Consider the following 17,631-nt stretch of genomic DNA (forward strand, 5'->3'; position numbering starts at 1 on the left):
GCCCAGTACCTATCGACAATTGACCTTACGAAAGGGTATTGGCAGATACCGCTGACACCCGAATCCCAGGAGAAGACGGCCTTCGCCTCCCCCTTCGGCCTGTACCATTTCCTGACGATGCCTTTCGGCCTGAACAGAGCAGCGGCCACCTTCCAGTGAATGATGGACCACCTCCTGCGCGACCAGCAGGGGTATGCGGCGGCGTATATCAACGACGTGGTCGTTTACAGCACCTCCTGGGAGGAACACCTGCAGCACATAAGAGCGGTACTGGGGGCACTGAAAGCAGCCCTGCTGACCGCGAACCCCACTAAGTGCGTCTTTGATAAGAGGTCACCTACCTGGGGTATGTCGTGGGACGGGGCGGACTGAAACCACAAGTAGATAAAGTCACGGCAGTAAGGGACTTCCAGACCCCACAGACAAAAAAACAGGTGCGTCAATTCCTAGGACTCACAGGCTACTACCGGCGGTTCATACCCCACTTCTCCACGGTGGCCGAACCACTGACAGAGGTAGCAAAGAACAGCTACCCCCAGCGAGTGGGCTGGACGGCACAGTGTGAAAGCACCTTTCAGTGGTTAAAACAACACCTCACGCAAGCACGGCTCCTGGCGCAACCGGACTTTACAAGAACATTCATAGTGCAGACAGACGCCTCGAACGTAGGCCTGGGCGCAGTGTTGGCCCTAGAATACGCGGAGGGGGAACGACCCATTCTGTATATGAGTCGCAAGCTGCTGCCCCAGGAACGAGCCTACTCGACAATCGAAAAAGAGGCGCTGGCCGTCCGGTGGGCGGTGGAAGCCCTGCACTATTACCTATTGGGGAACCCGTTTCTGCTGGTCACGGACCATGCACCCCTGAAGTGGATGCACAAAATGGGGGTGGCAAACCCCCGCATTATGAGGTGGTACTTGTTCCTACAACAATACAAGTTTAGGGTGGTACATAAGGCCGGGCAGGCACACGCGAACGCGGACTTTCTGTCACGGTGCAGTGAGCTAGGAGGAGAGGGGGAAAATGAGAGGAACAAAAGGGGGGAGGAGTGTGACGGGGAAGCCGATCCCCGCACTCAACCCGGCAGGCCGGTGGGGGCCGGCAGGGAGGAAGGGCCGGGGGACAGGGAAGCCGATCCGCGCGCACAGCCCGGCTGGCGGGCGGGCGCCGGCAGGGAGGAAGGGCCAGAAGTGGCCAGAACAAGCACCCGGGAGGCCGCGGGGGAGAGCCGGGTCCCAGCCAAACCCGGGGCCGCTCAGAGTGGGGGTGCCACGGGCGCCACGGACAGCCCCGTGCCAACCGCCTGCGCAGCCATGGACGGCCGGGAGGCCAGGTGGGTGGGCACTATGACCCAGCAGGCAGGATCGGACGGGAGGGGCGGAGGAGGGCGGGACGCTGCCCAGGACGCCCAAAAGGGCAAACGCGGAAGCCAGGGAGGGGTGAGAGAGCGGGGACTGCCTGTGCTCTCGAACTCCACTGGCGGCGGCAAGACGCATGGAGGAGGGACGGCTTGCAGTCCCCAGCCCACCAAAGCAAAGCCGCGGCCAACAGCGGACCAAGCGGAAGGGACGGACGGAGCCATGCGGTGACCGGTGCCCGACCCGGACGAGCCTGAGGCAGGTTGCGGCGGAGCCCAGGAGCCCCAGGAGAGGCCGGCGGAGCGACCGGCGAACAGAGGACGGCTAGCGTGAGCCGTGAATGGACAGTGAGGGACTGAACAAGTGGGGGTGCAGGAGGACGGGGCGGTCCCCTCCCCTGCTACACTGGTCCCCTCCCCTGCTACACTGGTGTCCTGATTTTTATAATAGGGGTGAAATTTCCCAAATGATCTTTCCCCTAATCTAGTTATTAATATTTGGGTGGTGGCAGTGGAAGTTTTATTCCCAAAATCTAGGTTAAGATTTTGGGGGAAGTTTTATACCAAAGCCTGGTAGATAAGGCTTTGGGGTACACTTGCTGGCCCCCACTTCTGCATTTATCATGCCAGAGTGGGGAAGGAGCCATGACATCCCTGACTCCATGGGTAAGCCCAAAGTGCACTTCTGGGGGTAGGTCCAGGCCATGCAACATATTGAGGGAACAATGGGGAGATAATGCCGAGGAACTGAAGTCTGAATATGGGGACCAGGACTGAGAGGAAGACCAGGAAACGGGACAGAAGGGGTGGAATTCTGGATGCCACAGGGACAAACAGGGCAGGAAGGACTAGGACATGGGGAACAGGCAGGGAGAGGTAGGAAAATGGGGGTAGGAGGATAGGACATAGGAGCAGAATGCAGGAGAATGGGACCAATATTGTGGGGCAGAACTCTGGGGTCAGATAGCTTGGGGAGGGGTGGACATGGTGAGGCTGCACCCAGGAGGTTAGGAAGACTGGGGAAAAGGCAGACCTCAGTGGGTCAGATGAGATTAGAGACAGATGGTGGGACAGGCCCCTAGGTAACAGATGGGCAGCTAGAACAGGGCAGGAAGATATAAAATGGAGGAGAGGAAGCTTAGGGCCTGGCACCTAGGTCATCGATGAGATAGGGAACAGAACCAACCCCCTGGGAGGCAGGGGCACATGAGGTAGGAGAAGGACATGGGGTGGAGAGTGGCAGGAAAGCAGAAATCTAGGCTGGAGATAGGACACGGAGGCCACAATGAACAGTAGGACTAGGGTAGAGATCAGATGTGGGGCACCAGGTACCCAGTTATTATTCACCCCTAGTCTTCAGGCTTGCTGGGGGCCAGGCTAGGGGCTCCCAAGAGATACATGCAGGGCTTCCTACTACATGGTCTGTGAGGAGGCCTCTGCAGATGTGTTAATGAGTGAAGGGTGCACCTCAACAGCTCCTTGTGCCTTCTGAGGAAGTCCTTTTTGAAACAGGACTAGATCAAAGCTCACAAAGGAACCGTTGATGAGCGTCAGGATGCTCACAGACCGCCTGTACCACAGCAGACTAATGTGGAGCAGGTGACACCCCCACTTCCCAGGAGTTGGCCATGCTAGGCAGCTGCCTCACTTGTCTACGCCTGAGGCTGTCTCTATGCATAGAATGTTACACCCGGAGAGGCAGCCATCCCACCAAGGTTCTGCTCCTGGCCTGGACTCTCTGACAATGGGACTGGAGGGGAAAGCAAATGTAGGTGGCCTGATTTCCTCCTATCCCTTTCTTCTAGGCATTTGGGACTCCTGCAATTGTAAGATTGTCCTGGGTCTCTGTTGGGCAGAATTCACCCAAGATTTTCCAGCCTATCCAGCAAATTTTCCTTTTCTTTTCAGTTTTTTTAACTAGCTCCTGCTCAGAAAACAGTACAACCAGCTCCTACTGCGAGGTGGTTCTTCCTTCTTCTCCCTCACAGAAAGACCGCCTGGTCCAAAGTTGCTGTAACTGCTGCCAGGCTAGTATTCTGACTGCACTAAGGGGCGCATCTTCTCAGCCTTTTATCCCAGGTTCTCACAAGACATCTAATAATTGCCAATAAAACCGTATCTGTGCAGGGTTAAATAGTGGCAGAAGTACCAGAGCCCTTCTGAACCTCATCTATATTACAGCTTTTAAACCGTGTTAACATTGCTGGGAGCCTGGCTCCAAACAATGTTTGGGTTATAAAGGTTAAATTAATCCCACAGCATTGAATCACAGACCCTGAACTGGAGCTGAATGTGGTTTGAGCTCCTTAACAAAGGCAGTTAAATAAGGTCAGCTGAAACCTACTGCTGTTCCTATTGTAGGCGATAGAGAAATGTTCTAGTGCAGCGCGAGGCTGATGTCGTCAACCCTTTGTAAGGGCATAGCCCAGATTGAGCTAGAAGATAGTGCTGGATTGATTGTTTGTTGCAATGGCAAACAGAGCCAGCGACCATGAAAAGAAGAGGATTGTGTATTGGTGCCTGGGAGGACAAAGGGACGTTGTGAAAGATAAGCAGGGCACATGCTTGTCTCTCTTTCATTAAGTCCAGCCGTTGCTGGAGACAATTACACTGCTGGAGACCATCCTCAAGATTCAGAGCCTGGATATACACGTGAGAGTAGCAGACACCATCCCGAAGCTTGTCTGTTTTCCTATAAGAAAATCCCATGCAGGGCTAGTAGTTGTCTGCCTCAGAGCCTTGGCCTGAACGTGCTTTCTGAATATCCATAGTTCAGTCACTTTTACCCTCATCAGTGTGGCCTCTTGTGCATCTGTAGTCCTTGGAGTGGCCTGATTGTCTGGCTACACGACAGCCATCCTTTATAGGCAAAGGGCCATCTGTGCCATTCGGGCTGGGAACGAACCCTTGACTCCCAAAAGCCAAACAAAACAATAAAAGTACAATAAGCCAATCAGATAAATAAATCCAGGGCCGCACCTGGATTGAAGTCTGGCACCACGCAGGCAGGGGAGCTCCAACCCTGGGGCCCGATCCTCAGCACAGCACAACTGGAACAATGTCAGTGTGTAGCCGCTGAAGGCTGGTCGCTCATCTGAAGCTTAGTAACAGACTGACAAAAACCTTGAGCACTGTCCAAGCAGCATGCGTCGGCCTTGTCTTCTCTAGGAAAAAGCTGTGCTCGCAATTTGTTAGCTAGCATGGTAGTAACAACACAAGGTAAAAGCCTACTGAAGCCGGGGTAAGTTTGTAGATATTGACAATATACAGTAAAACTCCATTGGTCTGGCATCTGATGGTCCGGCACCATCGGGAACCCAGAAGTGCTCTGGGCAGCCGGACAATTGGAGCTGCTCTGCCTCTGGCTTCCCCGATTCAGCTGCTGCTGAAACTGACCAGCAGCTGAATCGGGGAAGCCGGGGGCAGAGCAGCTGGGGTGCTGCTCGGATGGTCCCGTAGCACTGCCCCTCGGGGCTGTGGGACCATCCCGGCAGTACCCCAGCTGCTCTTGGGGATGCCTGGGGAAGAGCAGCTGGAGTGCTGCCGGGTTGCTCCCGCAGCCCCGAGGGGCGGCACTATGGGACCAACCCGGCAGAACCCCAGCTGCTCTGCCCCAGGCATCCCCGATTCAGCCTCTGCTGAAACTGATCAGCAGCGGCTGAATCGGGGACGCCTGGGGCAGAGCCGGACTATCGGAAGGGGGGGGCTATGAGGGGTCTGGGGTGGCATCCCCCCCACCCCAGACCCTTCATAGCCCCTCCTTCCGATAGTCCGGCATATTTGATAATCTGACACCCCCTGGGTTCTAAAGGTGCCGGATTATCAGAAGTTTACTGTACAGAGTGCAAAATTAGACACAGTGCAATACACACAGTACAATCAATATACACAGTGCAATATATTCCTGTTGGAAGATTGCAGTGTAACATGATTATTTCTTAGCCCACCACACAGGAACTCCAAAACAGAGAGAGCCAAGCAGGCTGCTCCCTAAAACAGAAGAGCACTCTCCACTTTACTTTAGGCTGTCTGTTTGGTTACAGACTGAGTGCCTGTAGGCCCAGTTCTCACGCAGAGCCCTCCAACCTGCAAGAAAGTCCAGGAAAGGCCTCTGAACATTCAAAGTGATAGCTCTACAGTTTCACTACAACTTTCAATATGCCACAGCATCCTAAAGTCCCCCACAGTCAACCTGTTAACTCACATTAAAACTACCAACTGCCTCATTGTGTGTGATAGGATTTATCTTCTGAGCTGAATCAGAGAATTTGCTGGACTATGGGAAGTCAATATTATCTAGTAGTATCACCAACACTTCCACTGCTTATTGGGCTCTTAGAAGACATTTAGGGATAATAAATTAGAGCTAAATGACAGCACAGAACACTGAGCGCCAAAACTGGTGGCTCTAAACAAACTTTATGGGACCACAGGAAAGTTGGCCACATCCATGATAAGCAGACGCCTGGCTAATTACAATCATGCTGGACCACGGATGTTGCTGGACCAGAGATTGTTGGACTGCAGAGGTTCAATCTGTACCTCTTAAGAGCAAATACATTTGCATAGTGAATACTTACCCATAAGTGTCTGGGAGACGCACACCCTTCCTCTCCCACATGAGTCCTCTGACTCAGGGAACGGTAATGATGGTCACCACAGAGTCATTTCCATATCCTCTCTATTGGGGGAGTTGGAAGGCTTTGGAGAGCTCAGAGAAGTGAAAGGGGAAAATAAGAGCAGGTTAAAGCCTGAAATATGTTGCTGTGTAATTTTTTCCTGGAATCATTTTACATGATAGGTGTGTGTTTGCTTAACGTTAACAGAGCTGGGTGAATGCTACAAAAAAACCCAACAACACACAGTTCTGCACCGATAGCTTAAAATTAAAAATAAATATGTTTCTGGCATGTTCATGCTCCTTTTGTATATGCTCTCCAGAGACATTCAAATAATTGAGCTGCTGAAATTAATGGGGCCAGAATTTCACTCTGGGTATTTTATAGGGAATGGAATGCTGCTTGAAGGAGGAAGGAAGCAGTAGCACCAAATTCCTATCCACAGAGGGCAGATATCTTGAATTGAGAGTAACTCAAACAATACAACAACATTAACCTCAGCCTAAACTGCCCCTGCAAGCTTGACAGGTGTTAGGGTGTGTCCTATTTCCCTTTGCATCCACGAGGCACTTCCTTTATATTATGGGTGGGGTTACAATATTTGAACTTTCAAAAAAGAGGACACCCCTAAGAGGGAGTGTATCTGTATCGGTATCTACCAACTCAGGTTGTATGAATGTGTTTTATATTATAATAAATAATAATTATTATAACACATTCATACAGTGTGAATTGGCAGTTACTAATACACTTCCTCTCTAGAGTGTCCTCTTTTTTGAAAGTTCAAATATGGTAACCCTAATTATGGGGCTAGAACTAACTGGACTCACTGATCGGCATGACTCTCCAATAACTGCACTGAATTTTCATATAGAGTTTTAGCTATAGAGCGGAAAGAAAGGCAACAGGAGAATCTAATGCTTGAGCATGCTACCCTGCTGAGGTTCCCAAAACCCCTCTCTAGAGACTTGGTACAAAGGCAATTAACCCAGACAAAGAGGGATCTAGCTTTGCCACGCCCACCACCCATACAAATGCAATTATTTGATATGAATTAGGGATGCTAAAATGCAGGTATTTAATGAATCGAGTAGTCAATAGAGTTTTTTTTCAACTGCAGAGACGCAATGGGGTTTTGTTCCCCACCTGGCACAAGCTGGAACTGAGCCGGGCTGCCTGCCCAGCTGGCAGCAGCCCTTGAGCACGGTGGTACCAGCGGAGATTTGAGATCCCTCTGCACACAGAGGGACTGCTGCCACAAAGCAGCCCCTGCCTACCCACATCTGATAAAGGCAGCATCGGGAGGAGGGGAGAGGGGAGAGACAGGCAGCACTGGGGAGACAATGCTGGGGGGAACCAGCTTTTAAGCTGGCTGCCCTGGCACTGGCTCCTGTCCCCATTACTTGCTGCCTGTCATACAGAAGCAGCAAGCGGGGGGGAGAAGGGGGAATGCGAGCAGTCAACTACTTCTTCACTTCCCTAATATGAATTTGATAATAGAAATTTAAACTTAAACTCCATATCAAGTAATAAATAGCACAGGGACCTGATTTTTCTCTAGAAATAGTGTGACATGCAAAGCCCATGTGGCCAAGTTGTCTAAAATTCCCTACTACTGCTTGTCTGCTGCCTCTCCCGGAAAGATTATTTATATCACAGAAGTAAATTGGTAAAAAACATCAGAACATGTTGGATGCTCACTTTTGAGTGTTTGTATGTGTGTCACTTGAAGGAATCTTATTAAGAAGTTAGGTGATAGGCATTTGTGAAAGAGTTGGTTAGATATTTTGGAGACAAAAATGTGACATGTTCATTGCACTTTTTGTTGTTAGTAAAACCCCAAAAAGTTAAAGGTGAATAATCTGGAAGTGTTTACATGTTAAATCAGTATATGGAAAGGCGTAAATCCAACTTGTTCATTTCAGAATCATACTGACACATCCAGATTAGATACACCCTCTCATTTCTTAGCTGGAGATCATTAAGAAGAGATTAAGAGAATATCCAAAGCAACAGAAGGAAGTGTCTAAATCTCTCAAACTGACTAACTCTCTTGGGTTCCACCTCCAGTAAGAAAATTCTGACCTGTTAATCACCCATGCAGCTCCATTAGTGGCAACAATGAAAACAAAATCTCATGTTTTTACCACCGTGTCATCTAACCCTGCTCAAATTAGAAGTTACCTAGTAAATTAATTATCCTGTTCTGACTCTTCTGGGAGCTATGACTTCCTAAATGGAAATTCTGCCAACCTGAAATTCATGTTCACAGATACAGATCAGGTTTCCTATGAAGTAGGATGAATATCTTTATGGGTGTGGATCCCTGAATATTATTGATATTTATTTTAAACAACGCTTCCTTCCTGTATTCAACCTCTACTATCAATTTGAAGGCATTTAAAGTACTGTAGTTAGGAATGACTCTTTTCCGTACAAGATAGTCATTGCCTCAGCCTCTTGTAATCCGGGCAGCAACCACCACCTTGTATGAGTTAAGAAAATTAGAACCCATAATTTTCCATCAGTGGTAGCAATGGTGAAGGCTGTAATCTATAGAAATTAAGCCTTTTCATCATGGTATCTTGTACCCTCCTCAGGGAGCGTGGAGTCTTCAGTAAAGAGGTCCTTTTCTCCAAAAACATTTGTAAGTCATTGAAGTTAAAGTAGGCAGTAGAGTGGAATCTCCATCCCTAGAGGTTTTTAAGTCTTGGCTTGACAAAGCCTTGGCTGGGTTGATTTAGTTGGGATTGGTCCTGCCGTGGGCAGGGGGCTGGACTTGATGATCTCCTGGGGTCTCTTCCAGCCCTATGATTCCATGATGAAACAAACAAAAAGAGTACTAAATGGCCTTTTTAAAAATCCCTTTCCACGTTCGCTGTTCAATTCTCTCTCTCGAACTCTTGTGTTGTCAGTCTCTCTAGCTATCTAGTTGCTACAGTGAAGGGTAGACAAAACCTGATTTTCTAATAAAAACAAGCAGAAAAATAAGTTAAAAACCAAAATTGCTAGCACCTTTTCTTATACATGATAAAAACCCAAAAAATGGATCCAGCCCAATTTAGTTATTCCTTTTCAGGTCATATTTAAAGGAAAGAAGTCATCCATATGTGCCTTATATCGTTGTAAAGTGTTTTTATGGGAGCAGTTGAACTTAGGAGAAAAGCACGGCTAAAAGTAAGGATGAATACACCCACAAATGTATTTCATCCAGCTTCAAAGGAAACCTGACCTACATCGGAGCATGGCATTTGGGTTGGTAGAGTTTCCAGATTGAGAAGCCAAAAGAATAGAGCTGTACCTGAGGCTTGCTGGAAGGAGCAGAGCAGCACAACTAGTTTACAAGATAATTTCTGTCTCATTTAATATTTTCTTCTGAGTTTGGTAAGAAAGGTAAAGCTGGTGAGCATTAATTTTTCAGAGCTCTATGCATGGCTTGCTCTTCTTTCATGGCTTGACTCACTTAACTTGTCTTGATGCCACCAGATCAATTCTCCCAATGTCAGAGCAAAAATGCCAGAGGAGAGGCAGAGACAATTGTTGGAGCAGGCCATACACAGGACTGATAGAGAAAGAGGTGGGGCAAACTGAAGCATTTGCACTAACTAAAAATTTCATTACACCTACAAAGTAATAAACCCCCTTCCAAACAAATAAAAAAGATCTGAAGCGAGGATCCAGTTTTTCACCTCTTTCTACAAAGTTCCATGTCAACACACTAGAACTGCAGTGCTTTGGGTGATCCTGCCCCTGCTGCATGATATTATCTCCTTTTTGTGGAGTCTAATATCATGGGAGGATGATGTTCTACAATACCTCATGCATGGGCACAGAACATCTATGGGTGACCCAGAAATAGAACACAGATGTCCTGAGTCCCAGTTCTGTACCTGATCCATGAGGGTCCTCTCCTTAATATTTCGTGTACTAAATATTGTTTTTCTAGAAATATGAGCGATGTAACAGCAGTAGCTGGTTATTTTTAAAAGAACTTTGTCCACTCAGTAGGCATTATAGAGACTTTTGGGGAAGGGGTGAAAGCGCAGGTTCATAATTCTCAGAAATGCCATTGTAGAATCTAAGGTTGTGAGACTGTAGACTATAGGCCGAGGGGGAGAAAATACCAGTCACGAGGGTCCACTGGCAGGGTATATTTAAATACATTGTATTAGCTTAGGTGGACTTCAGCCAATAGCATTTGTTAATAATTAGTGACATGACCAAAGTGATTTCATTTTGTCTTCCTACCACCATAGAATTATATGATCATCATGACAACCATGTCTTCAAGCTATGGCATGCCTCCCCTGGCTTGGATGTTTACTTTGACAATAAAAGAGAATAGGAACATTTTCCAGGTTGTAGATAATTATGTTTCTTTTGAGCTGTATTACACACCCCATGAGAACAAAGAAGAGAAGACTGTTTGCAGACAATTTTCAGAAAGGGCCCCTTTTCTTGGTAATGTATTTGTTCTTGGGGCACGCTGCAAAATCCACCTAGTTGAGTGAGATGGAGAGAGGATTTGTCTAATGGAGAAGTGTGATGGAGTTTTTAAATTGTGCTGGCCACATAGCTAGTGAGCAAATTATGTATGAGCAGGTGGGAAGAAAAAGTATTAGTTGGTTTTTACTTTGTATCTCCAATGTTCTTCTCATTTACAATCTACTGTGCAGACTCTGTCATACTGAAATCTAAATAATTAATATTGCCTTTTACTGTAGAATTTCATCCTGTAACTTTAAACTTCTTAAAAACATTTTAGCTACAATGAAAGTACCTATATGCAAATGGTGTCTAGAGGCCAGTAATAGTAAAATGTGCTCCCATGCTATTCTTTCTATTAGAATCTGTATATTTAGGTCAGGAAGTGCCTGGGAACTAGGTCCAGCTGTTAAGTCTTTTCAAAATATATCCAGAAGTGTTATGTGCACCTGGTAAAGTTCTCAAATACGCCTTAAACATGTGGTCCCAGGCACACTGCATGGAAATTTGGGCCAGATTTTCTCTCCTACATTTCAGAGCTGCTTAGCACATGGAAGGAAGGCTTTCTGATCCTAGCATCAGACAGTGCCAACCTAATTGCAGCTGCATTAGGGCTGCTCTAACTCCTGCCAGTTTCACTAGGTCTGTAATGGATGCAGTACCAGTAGGTAAGGGCTGCTTCCCCCGCTGCCACACCAGCATATATTTCTGGCTTCTGCCAGCTTGACACCAGCAAGGAATTCCCTTATTCAAGGGAAATTCCCTACTTTCTGCTAAAGGCCAGAATCCAGGTCTTTTGCCTTCCTTGAACAGCACAAAAAGTCTGGCTGTCAGGGGAGATCCAACCCATATTGTTTAATAAGGCTATAGCACTATTGAACAGCATGAGGGACTCCTCCTCAGCTGTGTTTTGATCAGCAGCCAAATGGATTAGGTGAGTTCTGACCACAGTAGGAAGACTGGGTAGAGGTTGAACAGCTTCACCGTATGGATGGTGCCTAGGAAAAGCTTAATAATAATTCCCAAGATGAAAGAAAAATATCAATCTACCATATGTCAGCAGAGAGGGGAGCGGGTACAGATGCAGTGTACTTAAGCCACTAGATGGAAATGGTTGATTGGCAGAAGACACCAATATTTTCAGTTCTAATACTGAAGTCTTACTATTGATATTTGCAATGAGAAAATTTGTGTTTTGCCGCTCTAGTGAGGCCTATTATGTACCCAAGAAGAAACTTGGCCTGATTTGTTTCAATTCTGTGCAACCATGGGTGGCAGATACACTAAGCAGGGGTAGGCACAGGTTTCCTATACTGCCATCCTGGCCCCACCTATATTCCACCCCAGAATGGTACTGGAGGCATACTAGGGACACAGTGTTTCTGCCCAAGTGCCCGCCCCCCCTATGCTCCAGGATCAGGGAGGCTGGGGCCACATACCGCTCCACCTCCCCATGATGCTGGGGCAGGAGTAGTTTGACTCCTGTGGGTGGTGGGGCCTAGTCAGAAGGTACAGGGCTGAGGACGGTGGCCTTCATCCACCGCCCATGTGCACAACACAATCATAAAAACCCTACTAGAATTCTTTCACTACAACTCCCACTAGGAAAGAGATCAGAGTAGGGGAAGGAACCAGTGGGACGTGTCTCTGGCTACTCTGCTGCCAAAGCAGAACGTGAGGGGCTTGACCACTCTCTGAGGGAGAAGAGCTTTACAGTTTGGGACTGGGACTTTTCAGTTTGGAAAAGAGGAGATATGAGGGGGGATATGATGGAGGTCTATAAAATCATGAGTGGTATGGAGAGGGTGAATAAAGAAAAGTTATTCATTAGTTCCCATAATATAAGGACTAGAGGACACCAAATGAAATTAATGGGTTTAAAACTAATAAGCGAAAATTCTTCTTCACACAGCACATAGTCAACCTGTAGAACTTCTTGCCAGAGGAGGCTGTGAAGGCTAGAACTATAACAGAGTTTAAAGAGAAGCTAGATAAATTCATGGAGGTTAGGTCCATAAAAGGCTATTAGCCAGGGGTAGGAATGGTGCCCCTGGCCTCTGTTTGTCAGAGGCTGGAGGTGGATGGCATGAGACAAATCGCTTGATCATTGACTTCGGTCCACCCCCTCCGGGGCACCTGGTGCTGGCCCCTGTCAGCAGACAGGCTACTGGGCTAGATGGACCTTTGGTCTGACCCAGTATGGCCGTTCTTATGTTTCTTGCCTTCCCTCCATCTCATCTGAGATCCCTGTGACAATCTCTGATGAGCAGATCATAATGCTAGGACTGCTGTGTAGCTTGTGACTGGCAATGGGAGACCAGATGGAGCACTGCCCCTGCTGTGTTCTGGCTCTGTGTTGGCGTTCCTCAGTACAGCAGGCTGCAGAAAGGGCATCCTTCTGTTGCACTACCTGATTCATGCACTGTTCATCTTAGACATGCAAGTCCTTTTCAGTTTCCCCTTAATGTTCAGTAACTGTGGGAAATCACATGATACATAAATTTCCTCTGACAAAGGAAGAGCTTAGACTGCTGATTATAAAAACCATCAACTGAGACTGCAGCGTGAGGAAAAAATGAGTGCTATGTTGAAAGGGGAGTAAGCAGATGTTATCTGAGCCAGTTCTATAATAAAAATCTTCTCCACTTTTGAATCTTCATCGTTCTTGGGTTCAGGGTCAGCATCTCCACCATACTCCGGGATACACTGTGGCGTGACTGTCTTTATCACCCCATTAACAATGGGTTCCTCATGAGGCATAATGTTAGGCTTATATGAGCTTTCATAGCTGTGCCCACAAAAGCTCATGATACCATCTACATGTTTTGTTAGTCTTTAAAGTGCTACCAGCCTGTTTGTTGTTTAAGTTTATCCTGTACAGACTAACTTGGCTACCCCTCTGAAGCTATTAGGTTTACAGTCTTTTTCTGAATGCCTTGCCACCAAATCATTCTATGAGTCAGACCCTAATGCCTTTACAAGGTCTAGAACAGTTACAGCACTGATATGCCTATGAACCATCTTGAAATTTTACTCCCCGTAAAGAACTACCTAGCAACCATAAATTAACTATCTACAGAGCCATGCTCTCTACCTGCAGAGACCAGACACATTGGGATTGCAGGGAAAGAGCTGTTTTCTGTGAGCTCTCTGTGGAGAAGTTGGTGCCAATGCAGGAGTTGGCATTAATGCATGTTTCATGCAGAATTCCCTTCTTGTGTAAGAGGACACTTCAGTGGTAGAATCATAGAATCCTAGAGCTAGAAGAGACCTCGGGTCTCTGGCAAATATCAACCAGCTGTTTCTCAGCCCCCACTTTGCTAAAGCAGTCACAAAAGCACAGCAAGTACTGTGACAGAAGTGCACAGTGCAAGCCTGGAGCAAGAGATTAGACAGTGCAAGATACTGCTATAAGTCTCTGATAGTTAGGGAGAGGCAACAGGAGGCAGAATTATATTTGAAATTGTGCTGCAAGTTAGGGATCATTTTACTTTCACTATTAACCTTTGGGTATGAATTAATAAATCATGGAGGAGATGTTCCGCCATTCAGGCTGTTTGCTTAGTGCTGAGTCACAGTTTCGTATTGCTTTGGCATGTTCCTGCCTGCTTCTGCAATAGCTGCTGCCTTTGTCACCCCTAGGCTTTGCTCAAGCCCGCACATAGTTTAAAAAAAAGAAAAAGAAAAAGAGAAGAAAAGAAAATGTGCCATTGTTTCATGACATGGTGATTTAAAGCAACTACTTTACTGCTCCCAATGTTACCTTCACAGAGAGTGAGACCAAAGTTGGGGTGGGGTATGAAAATGTTTGCAAAATTCCCTTAATGAAATCAAGAGAGAAACACCTCTTTCTTTAGATTAAAGGGAGCTATAAGAGATGGAAAGAAGGGTGATGCTGTGTGATTGAGATACATGATTTGGACACGGAAGACCTAGTGCAGGCATGTCCAAAGTCCGGCCCGCGGGCCAATTGCGGCCCGTGTTCCGGTTTAATATGGCCCCCCAGGTAATTTGGCAATATCTATCTTTTATGGCCCCCAACGAATCCATATGTATTGAGATGAATACATTGTAAAATCTCAGTTAATGTCAGTTGGTCTAAATCAGTTATAAATATATTTGGACACAACATGTATACTTGGTGTTATGTTCCTGTTCATATTTTTTGAACTTAAAAGTTGACAGACAACCTTTATTACCAATAATATGTAATGTACTTTACAATGTTCCTGACATATACTTCAGCTTCCTGGATTTTTTTTTTTCATCTGGCCTTCAGATATGAAAGGCAGAGTGATTTAACACCTGTTTAGATTTGTCATCCATGTGACGAAATGAAAAGTATGCCGTTTGCAATAAACTTTGCATAAAATAGTTAATTTGCATTTAATTTTAATGGTTCAAAGAATGTCAGGCAAAATGGTCGGCCCTCGCGCATGTTCACTTCATCAAATCTGGGCCTCTTTGAAAAAAGTTTGGACACCCCTGACCTAGTGAGTTCAGAATAATATTACTAGCAGACTCACCCAGCGTGGCCCGGGTCCTTTAGGGCAGGGAGCTGGTGGTGCAGGACCCAGGGCAGGGCTTTGGAAATGTGTGGGGGTGTGTGCAGGAGGCTGAGCATGAGGGGTGGGGTTTAGAAGGAGCTCAGATCGGGGGTCCCATCCCGCATGGGCCTTTTCTCCCCTGCTCCCCCAGATCCTCTATGGCTGATAGAGACCTTTTTCTCCCCCCTACCTTCTGGCACAGCAGCCAAGCAGGGAAAGAGGGAGAAAGGGTTTGAGGCAGGGTGTCTACTTATTTGGTGTCCTGGCAAGCAAGATGGTAGAGCCTCAGCCCTGCTGGCCACTCTCTTGGCAGTATGGCTGCCCCCAGTGGACACTCTCATTGTGTCCCTCAGAACAGCAGCCCTTCCCGTTGTATGTTATAGAAAACAGTCCTTTTCCCAGGACTGCTGGTTGTCCTGGCACAACCGAACCCTGACCTTGCTTTAAGTTAGAAGAGGAAGCTGCCTACCAAATGTGGTGGCCTTAGCTTTTACCATTTAGGAGAAGTTCTTGAATAAACGTACTTTCAGACAGACAGACTCAAATAGATATATAGATTTTTATACCTTGACCCTGCAAAAGATTTACCTGTGTGTGTAATTTCACTTAGTTAAGTCTTTGTAGAATCAGGGCCCACTGCTGTAAGGAACTTCATGCAGCCAATAACTCAAGCAACCAATAAGCACACAAGTAGCAATAAGTACTCACATTGGCTGCCAGAGCTTTTCAATCCTTCCTGACACATTAATTCTGCTGCAGACTTGGGGGCAAGAGGGGGACTGATCTTCCCCTCTGAACAGAAAAGGACTGGAGAACACTCCCTGTGGACACAGAACACAACCTAAGCCATAGTTAGGTTTCAACTACTTGTAATCTGGACCAGTGTTTCTTAAATTGTTCGCAGCACACTACTGTCGGAGGTGTGCCACGGAGAACAGACTTCAAATTGGCCATCCTTAAAGGGGCAGGCAACATTTTTTTGTCAATAACTTTTCCTCGGTCCCTCCCCCCACTTTTTTTTTGTGCAACAAAAATATCCTTGGTGTTCCTCAAAAAAAAAAAAAAAAAATTGTTTGGTGTTCCTCGGTCTTAAAAAGTTTAAGAAACACTGATCTAGACAGTGATGTTTTATTTCCTTCAAGAAAAACAAATTATAGTGGGGCCCTCAGTGTGAAGAAGCTGAAGGGATTTACTGTTATTACACAAAGTGGAAGAATTGACACCTGAAGTTTGTCCAAAATACATCTGTGCTGAGGTGAATGTGCACTTTGTTTTAATAAATCCTATCATACAAGTGAACTTAACCACAGTCTTGCAAGTATGGAAGAGGTAGGCGAGATCACAGGCTTGTTTTCACAGAATACGGTTAATAATGAATTTAACAGGTAATGTCCTACAAACCAGAAGGCACATGTTGGGCAAGATTCTAAAAACCTGACAAGGAATTGAGTACATTTACTAATGTACACAATACCTGAACAATAGGTAGGTGTTACCGTACAATACTAATACAGCTGAAGGGTTTTTATTTTTTGGTAGTAGCCAAAAAACCCTTACCTTTCAATCCTGAAAGCTTAATGTAAGAGGGCACAGCAGTGCACAGCATCCATAAGAGGAGCTTACAAAAATGACTTCAGCTCACAGCTGCAGCCAGATGATGTCTTAATCAGAGCAATCCCTCTGCTATCATCAGGGAATGAGTCACACGACACACTGCTGCAGAACAGCTGAACAAAAGTGAGCATAGTGCTACAACATTTCTATTCAAGAACATATGCAGACAAAACCCCCAAACGCCAATAAAACACCCTGTTCCTACTTCTTCTGCCAGATTCTCTCACTATTCACATATAAATGGCAAAGCATTTTAAATCTGCTGCCTAGAACATTTCCCAGTTTTAAAAAAAAAAGTCACTTGATATTATCTGATGTCTTAGTGCGTGCTGTGCTTTATAACAAGTTACTACTTCTTTTTTACAATTAAATCCCAGTAGGTACAATACATATCTAGTGGTCATCTGTAGGCTATAGAGGCGGGCATAAACCCCACACCCTGGCCAATTATATTACACCAATATCTTCCCAGCCCTGGGCAGTTAATATGCATGGGCTTAATAGGGGCCAAATTCTCTCAGTGAAGCCAATGTAGCCATATAGATTCCAGCTCTTTGAGGTCAAATCAGGTGGCACTTGGGCCATTGCCTTGTTTTTATGATTGTTTTGAACAATAACATCATGGCACAATTAACATTTCTCTTCCACAGAATGTGATATGACTCATTTTTTCCCAGCCAGCTGTGCAGCAAAATAAGAGGCTGACCCTGATTAACAAGCCAGCTGCAAATAGTGTGAACTGATCATATTTTTTGCAAGCACACCTGGTCCTTGTCTATAAGTGACTTCCTTTTGCCAAAGATTTCTCTATTGTTGTCACCGGTGCAACTTTGCCAGTGATAGCAATAGTTACAGCACTAGGGTAAAAATAGATCAGCAGCCACTGGCCTTTCATATGTTGTGTAGACCTTGTTCTCAGTAGGGCTAGATGGAGTGGTGGTAAGCATTGCCAGTCACATTTCACCTCAGATATTAGAATCTGCTTTATTTAGAGTATGTTGACCAGGGC

This window comes from Pelodiscus sinensis, chromosome 5 (genome assembly GCF_049634645.1).
Source record: "Pelodiscus sinensis isolate JC-2024 chromosome 5, ASM4963464v1, whole genome shotgun sequence".
Lineage (NCBI taxonomy): Eukaryota > Metazoa > Chordata > Testudines > Trionychidae > Pelodiscus > Pelodiscus sinensis.